We start from the raw sequence: 8,599 nt of genomic DNA on the forward strand, positions 1-8,599 counted from the left end.
ACCAGTTATATCTGAGAGGGAATCATGGGATGCAGACATGCCAAGTAAAAGTACCAGTTATATCTGAGGAGGGAAGGTGAATCATGGGATGAGAGGAAGGATCTAGAATAGTGTGTTTTTATTTAAGAAGATACGAAAATGTGAGGTCTGAGTGCTTCCAAGTCTGCTTATTTTTGTATAATTAAAAATTTACAATTAAAAATATTAACATAGATGCTAATAGATTAGAAAATATATAGAAACCCCACTTTTGTTCAATGTTACAAAGGGAACTGTATCTCATTAGACTCCAATAATCCTGAATATGCATATATTACATGCCCATACTTCATATGGCTAGTTTTGTGTTTTTAATATCAGAAAAGGCATGTTTGCCACTGGAGGATATAGCTCAGTAGCAGAACACTTTACTAGCATGCAGGAGCTCCTGTGTTCAATCTCCATTAGTGCTAAATCATTAATTAAGGGAAAAAAGAAGCTGTGCTCACCATATAAGGGACTGCCATCAAGAGAGGACTGCTGACCTTCAGTATATCTATGTCTCTAGATTAGTTGACACAAGTTTTAAAGGGTAGGTATTAATTATTTTCATAAAAATAAAGTCCCCAAATTTTTTAACTTGATTATCTCATCAATTTGGAATATTTTTACCTTTGGAACTTAGAATACAAAATAAGTATAAGATGTTTAAAGGTCTAGCAAAATATTAGCAAACAAAAATATATTAATTGCTGCAATAGGGGTTTTTGCAATTGTCTTAGTTCTTGAACAATTACTAACATTTCAGAAACTCCACTACCTGCAGGGTAGAACTTGACTCCTATCCATAAAAGTAGGAAGGGCCAGTTTAATAAATGAAGAGTCAGAAAGAAAACATTTAAGTTTTAGTTGTTACTTTTAAGCAAGGGAGAGAGAAAGAGAGAGAAAGAGAGAGAGAGAGAGAGAGAGAGAGAGAGAGAGAGAGAGAGAGAGAGAGAGAGAGAGAACTAACCTTTTTTAAAGATGATTTCAATACTGAATGTCCTTTCTCATTATCTTTGTATTTACTCCAGAGAGAAAGGTGGAAATGTGAGTGCCGAACCTTAGCCATTAACGTCTTTCTGGCAGGCTGGATGTCTGTCTCTATCTTCTTTTGAACCACTGTCATGCCATGATTGCCTTAAGTAAGCCAAAATGCTACTGTCTCAGTGCTTCAAACTGCCATTAAATGTACCGTCTGCCTTTGCTTAGATCAGGCATCCACCCTGCTGTTGTTACCTTCCTGGGTGCAATTTAGACAGGGAGGTGGGTGGGACCTATCCTACCCTTTCCACCTCTGCAGTCTAACCAGCCAAAAGCAATTGCTATCAGTAGAAATTTCATGTTTTTTTTTACATTTTATTTACTTAAAAAAAGCATTTTCTAATAGCAGGCTTAATAAGAACTTTTTAAAAGTTACTTTACTACAGAAGGTTCTCAAGCAGGACATGGCATATTTTTAGTGCCTCTTACATTCAAATTGATTGCTTGTGTAATCTTTCTCTCTGAAGAAACCATGGTGAGATCTGTTCTTCTTGAGTTTGCCTTTGCAAATCTGCTATTAATGTTTTAGATTGTATAATGGAACAGACTGTCCACGGCAGGCGATCAGGACAGCAGCCAATCAGAACTGCTTTTCCACAGCCTTCGGAATTACAGATTGATTTTGACATGCTTTAGCTGGCTGACATTTCAACTAAGGGTTCTATTCACTTGGGAAAGGTGGACGCTTCTTAAGTGGCCCTTTTCTGGGCCACTCAGCCTAGCTGCAGTAATTAGAACAAGTCCAACCACCATGGCTCAATAGCTTATCTGTATTTCTTTTATTGTACAAGAAAGAGTTTCTGCATCCTATATGCAGAAGGAAAGATAGTCAATATATCATTCATACCATATATATAATATATACCAAATATATGATATAGATGATATAGATCATATATATACCAAATATAAATAATATATATGATGTATAGCATATATTATGAGTGTGTGTTTATACACACACACACACACACACACACACACACACACACACTCTCTCTCTCAAGTATCTACTACTTTTAAAGTGTTTGAAGATATGAATGTTACACAGAATAGACCAGGATTCTGGCCTTGGCCTGCTCTATGGCCTTGGGCAAATCATTTAATCATTTCTCTTCAATTCCCACAGCTGGGAAAGAAAGGCAGTGCATCACATGACCTCTGAAAGTTTATCGTCATAGCAGTTTGGGATGCTATGAATCGCTCCAGGGCTTCAAGACTTTTGTGAGAAGGCAGGTGCAGCCTAGGCACCATCCCCTCTTCTCCTCCTATAGTAACCTCTATTCCAAAAAGACATCTTCCAACATCTTGGACCTCTCAGAAGCCAATCTTCACAGCAGTGCTCTGCATGCACCTTTGCACATCTTAACAAACACAAGCAGGCTGCCAAAAATGTAAATTAGCAAGGGTGCTATCAGCCAGACATGAAGACTAGAGGAGAATCCTTGGACAAAAAACGTCCTCCCACATAGAAAAGAGCTGGTAACTGGAAGGTAGAGCAGGAATCCCCCCACCTCCTAGAGCAGCCTGTGCGGAGGCAGGTGCCCCGCCATTACCCAAGCCTCTGCCAGAGCAGGATGTGCGAGCATCATTTCCAGGGCTGCCTTCCAGTTCCTGGCAGGCAGAATCCTGCTGGCAGAAGTTAGTTAGTGCTCCCTTCTGTGTGAGAGGAAGGGAATTTCAATATGACAGTTGTGAAACACCAGCTCACCAGCTCTGATCAGTCCTTGAACCTTAAACAAGGTTCCTATGGTCTCCTGCTTTCAGTGTCAATGGCAGGATTTGGGTTGGGACTTCTGAGAAATGAACACTCATTTCAAACCTTAATGGTGGTTAAGAGAACACAGATTCAAGTACAGTTAATTGAATCACTAAGTATAAATGGTGTTCTGCATGGCTGCTATTTTACACCAACTGCAAAGCCGTGTATAAACACTGGGAATTGAAAACCACCTGTTATTCTAATCTAATGAAGATCTTTGTGCAGTACTAGCCTGTCAGATCTAGACAGAGAGAAGAGTCCTCACTCAGAAGGCCAGATGTTAATCTCATAGATAGTTGGTACATGGAGATGTTAGTGAACCCTTGACTTGAGAGCCCAGGATGGCTTCCATATGTAAGGCAAAGAGGACCTTGAACTTCCACCTCCAGAGTGCTGGGATTCCAGCTAGTGAATGCTGTGGGTGGGGCACTTGATTCATACACACTAGACAAGCATGCTAGGCAACTTCTACCGTCCAAGGACATCCAGGGCTATCAAGTATAATTTAAAAAATATATTCGTACATCTGGACAAAGTGAAACATATCCCCTGGACCAAACCCCACATAGCCCTTAGAAGAAGTCATAATAAAAAAAAATTAATTAATTAATTAATTAATTAAAAACTAGGGTTTCAGCTAGAGATGTTCTAATCATCTCAGTGTTTAAAAAAAAAAAGTCTGTAAACTGTTTTGCTGCTTGACTTGGCAAGTCTGAAAAACAACCCACCTGAGGAAAGAACTATTGTTCTGTGACACCATTGTTCTAAGCAGCAGCCCTATCTAAACACTGTGTGTATACAGAAAATGACAAAGCATGACCTTCTGAGGCAACGCGATGCCATGTGCCAAACATGATCCCTGGGTCCTTTCATGCAGGTGCAGTGGCACTGGAGGCCCAAAGACTGGTATAAAACAACACCTGCCCAGCACATACTGCTGTGCTTAGCTGGTCATTTCTGACCTACAAACCATGGCATTCACTGTTGAAAAATTATTTAATGCCAATTCCATTGACATTACTTACTCAGCTTTAAAAATAGCACTCCATCACTGGAGCTGATTTTTCTCTCCTTTGGATATTTTTCTTGGTTTTTTTTTTTAAACCAAGGGACAATAAGAGAGAATAAGATGACTATCTAATCTCCGTAGTGTTCCTTTCTCTATTACCTTGACTGCCTTTCACTTCTTACTATAGCTGATCTTACTGGACCTCAGTCCCACACATCTATCTACGAATCTGTGGATCCCCCCAGTTCTCTCCATGATAAATGTTTGTATTGCCATTGCAAGGTGTACTTCTGCTGGCTATTCCATCTGCTTGTTCTAATCTTCTTTTGTTCCTACTTTTTGTCAGCCTGGTCCTGTCCTATTGAGTCCAAGCTTCATTCAACTATGATTAGTTATGCAACACCAGCTGTGGAAACCAAACTGAATGGGGTGTCCATAACCAAGAGCTTAGTTAGACGAGCACAGTCAAGAAAGATGAGTTATCTGGTGAGTGTTAGAAAACACAGTGTGGTATGTGTCAGCATCGTGAGGGGTGATGAGATCAGTGCAGCGTGGGTAGGTGTTTCTTCTAGGATGAGCAGATGATGGAGCTCTGTCTCCAAGATAGGCAGATGTGAACCAGTGTAGGAAAAAAGGATGAGTAAGAAGGGATGAGTGATACAGAGAAGAGAACAGCGCACAGTGAGATTTGAGTTGCTAAGGCATGTTGGGATATTAATTATGGTAAGACCAAAAGGTGAGGAGGATACAGGTGAGGAAGGAAGGCTACATTCAGTGACACTAGAAACCATTAAGAGATACTAAAAAAAAAATACTTCTAGCCAGCCAAGTCAAAAGATGGGTGGAATGGGTACCAAGAGACAAAAGACAGGTTAATCAGCTACTGTGATAACCTTGTCCATGGCATGGAAAACGTGAAGCCATGGCAGCTGAGATGAATAAGGGTTGGCCATTTTGTGTTAAAATCTCAGATAGGGATTCTTTATTTTAAAAAAGGAAAATAGGGTATCTTATTAAAGCATAAGTTTAAAAAGTAATCGTGTCCACCACTTAAGATGGAGGCTGACAGTCTTCTACAAGAGTCATATACATTGCCTCATATATGTAATGTGCTTTGATTTAATCTTCACAACAGCCCAGGGAGATCAGTATCCACTGATCTGATAAGAAAAATGAAGCAAAAAGAGTGGCTGAGTTGTAGGGTTATCATGAGTGGTAAAGAAGCATCCTGACACTAGAATCCTACCCCATCCCTAGGGAGAAAGAACCCTGAAGAAGATGGTGCTTTATTTATGTGCACTGAACTTATGAAATGCCGAAGAGCTCTCTAACTAGAAGCAAAATTCTGGCAGTTACAGGAGCATCCAAGCTGGAGATGTATACCTGAGGAAGCTATGGTTCTAGGTGGCTGCTGTGCCTCTGAGTGAAAAATTGATTAGGCTAATAATCTCAGCCTTGAAGACTAAAGTCTCAGGCATTCAGGCTCAGATTACCTTTCACTTTGAAAGAATACAGGGCATAACTGTTCAATAATGGGGCATGGGGGGAGAGAGTCTGATCTGAGAAGATTGTAGCATTCATAGCTTCAGGAACAACACCTGAGCTTATGATTAATACCTGGCTCTGAAGAAAACAAGAATGCATAGAATGGACCAATACAATTTCCATAACTAGTTAATTTCTGAAGTGCTTCATCCTTTCCCTATCTCCATACATGTATGTGTGTGCCTGAGTGCATTTTTATGCGGGAAAAGATGCATGCATGGGTTATATGTGTAGACGCTAAAAGTCAACTTTGGGATTTGCTCCTCAAGAGCTGCTGATTTTGTTCTTGAGTGAGATAGAGTCCCTTTTTGTACTAGAGCTCCCTATTAAGCAAGGGTGGGCAGCCCAGGAGCTCCAGGGATCTGCCTGTCTCTATTTTACCAGCTCTTGGGTTACAAGTGAACACCACCATCCATACCTGGCACTCTCTCTTTCTCTCTCTGTCTCTGTCTCTCTGTCTCTGTCTCTCTGTCTCTGTCTCTGTCTCTGTCTCTCTGTCTCTGTCTCTGTCTCTGTCTCTCTCTCTCTCTCTCTCTCTCTCTCTCTGTCTCTCTCTCTCTCTCTCCCTCTCTCCTTTCCTCCCTTTCTTCCTCTTTTTCTTGTCCTCCTACTCCTTCAATTTGGGTTCTGAGAATCAAACACAGGTCTTTCCCTTGCAGGGAAAGCAATTTAAGAGCTCAGTTACCTCCCTGGCCCAGCATGTTAGATTTTTAAGAGTCTCACCATGTAGCCCCAACTATCCTTGAACTAACAATAGTTATGGCCCACTATGCCTGGCTTTCTCTTTCCACATCCTTTGCATTTATGCTATTTGGGGAGCAGTAGCTGTGGCTCCAAAAAGCTCCAAGGCTACTCTGAAGGGTGGCAGTTTGGTAGGAAGGGGAACTAGGCAAACCCAGTTTTCCATCACAAAGCAGTGACTGCCAGCATTCAGTGATCCTTAGCTAGGGAAATTTCACTCCCAGAGGCCACTTCTGGTATCTAGGAGACAAAGCTCAGAAACACAGCTGAGCACCTTAGGAGGCAGAGGACATGCCTCTACAACAAAGACATACCAGTAACAAACTATCACTAGTGTGGTGGCTCAGAAACTCTTAATGAGGGTAAGCTGACAGAGACCACAGTAGGGGACAAAAAATCACCTAGGGAGATCAGAACAGGCTCACAACCAATAAAGCAGACTGTACAGGAAGCAATTTGCCAGGCTAATAGGTGAGTATCTGGTTTTAAGGGACATCTGCTCCTATTACAGACAGTGTTCTTTATAGTCTAAATCTATTATTGGAGTTTATTAAACATAAATACCACTGTATGCAAAACATCTCTTTGCTACAGAAGAGAAATCTTCACAAAAAGCACAGGGTTTGCCTTTCCAGGAGTATCAAGAACAACAATGCTGGCCAAGCCTTTACACCTACTTTGTTATTCAGATTCTAGTGGTCTTGGGAGATGGGGAGTGTGGGTTGTGCTTTGTAAATTCAGAAATCTCTTCTTGAGATTACATGGTGTTTTGTTTTTCAGACCACAAAGAGTGACTCTGAACCTATGTCACTCTATCACTTCTGTTCTGTGCATAACAGCATCTTACACAATGCCTGCCACAGAATTATGTATGTATCTATATCTATGTATGTATCTAAATCTATCTGTCTGTCTGCATATCTGTCTACCTATCTACCTCTGAAACAGGAAGAGGCAATGACCACTTGACTAAAGTGTGACACATTTAAGTTGTCTGTAATTACAGTTAGGATTTACAGAAGGCTTGGCTGAAATTCAGCAGCTGGGAGGGGATGATGAGATTAGATGTGTCTAGGATCCAAACCATGGAGATAGACAAAAACGTGATGATTTCTCTCAGACCTTGGCGTTTATAATCAAAGGAAGTTGCCACTGAAGCCAGGCTCAGAGAGGATGGCCCATTTCACTTTTCATGCCTTTGTGGAAGCTGATAAAGAAAGCATTGATGGTAACCCTCACTCCACCAGAATATCCCAGAAACAGAGACATGCATCTAACCATTCTTATGTTTAATAAACATGTAAGCAAAAAGAGCTTCCATTAATTTTATATTACTTTATTAATAATGAAATTTTCAATAATAAATTATACAACCTTATATAATATATAATTATTAAAATAAAATTATATAATATTATTTTATGATTTTACATATATATTTATATAATGGTTATATAATTTTATTGTAATTCTTGAAAGTCAAGAGAGCAGTTATAGATGGCTCAATCTTCTTAAATGTATCTTTGTGAATGTGTTGTGTGCACATATGTATGCATGCATATTGAAACCATAGGATAACCTTGAGTGTCATTCCTCAGATTTGTTCTATCTATCTATCTATCTATCTATCTATCTATCTATCTATCTATCGATCTATCTATCGATCTGTTGATCTATCTATCGATCGATCTATCGATCTATCTATATTTTTCTGGCAGTGTTCATTATTGGTCTATAATACAAGTGTGCTAGGCTGGCTGAGCTCCTTGGATCATCCTGTCTCTGCCTCTCCAGCACTGGGATCACAAACATGCAGGAAGTCCAGTTTTCTAAAAGTCATGGGTTCTGGAGATGATCTCAGGTCATGTATGAAGGTAACACTTTTTGAAACAAGTGGCCCTAAGTCTTCAGCATCTTCTTAACTATGTTAACTAAGAAGTACACAAAAATTCTGGACTTTATGTAACTCTGAACATTCATTTTGTGAAGTGAGCTCATAGATTCTTGAACCAAACCTGTACTTAACATAATTTACTTGGAAATGTCACTGAAGCATATTGAAACTTCTGAAAAATTATCTGAAGTTCCAAGAATTGCTTAGAACTATGAGAAAGTTTTTAACTGAATGAATCTCTCAGATTCAACTGCTGGTGTGTTTTAAAAGCTAGGCAGTGAATTTCCGCAATTAATAGTTTCTCAAAATTATAAAGTGTTCTATCCGTTTTTCTCTCTTAGCCATTTTTTGGGGAAGTATAGTCTATGCTGAAATTCATCTTAATTTTATGAAACTTTTGTGAAAGTTTTTACTTTGTACTCTCAAACTGTTTCTTATAATATGGTGGTTATATAGTCATAGGTTGTGGGGGAAGGGGGGCTACACAATGTCCAAGGAGCAAAAGTGTGGTGGCCCTACTGTGTTCATGGAAGAACTCAAAACCGAAACCAGAGACTTAGCTCGCTGGGGGTTTGGAGCCTATGTA

At 39.8% G+C, this 8,599-nt stretch overlaps 1 protein-coding gene across 4 annotated transcripts in view; it reads right to left on the reverse strand.

The window, feature by feature from the left end:
* Positions 1-8,599, reverse strand: part of Tmem200a (transmembrane protein 200A) — a 97,153-nt gene that overhangs the window by 44,192 nt on the left and 44,362 nt on the right. The window lies entirely within an intron of this gene.

The sequence above is a fragment of the Mastomys coucha genome, unplaced genomic scaffold (genome assembly GCF_008632895.1).
Source record: "Mastomys coucha isolate ucsf_1 unplaced genomic scaffold, UCSF_Mcou_1 pScaffold2, whole genome shotgun sequence".
In the NCBI taxonomy this organism is placed as follows: domain Eukaryota; kingdom Metazoa; phylum Chordata; class Mammalia; order Rodentia; family Muridae; genus Mastomys; species Mastomys coucha.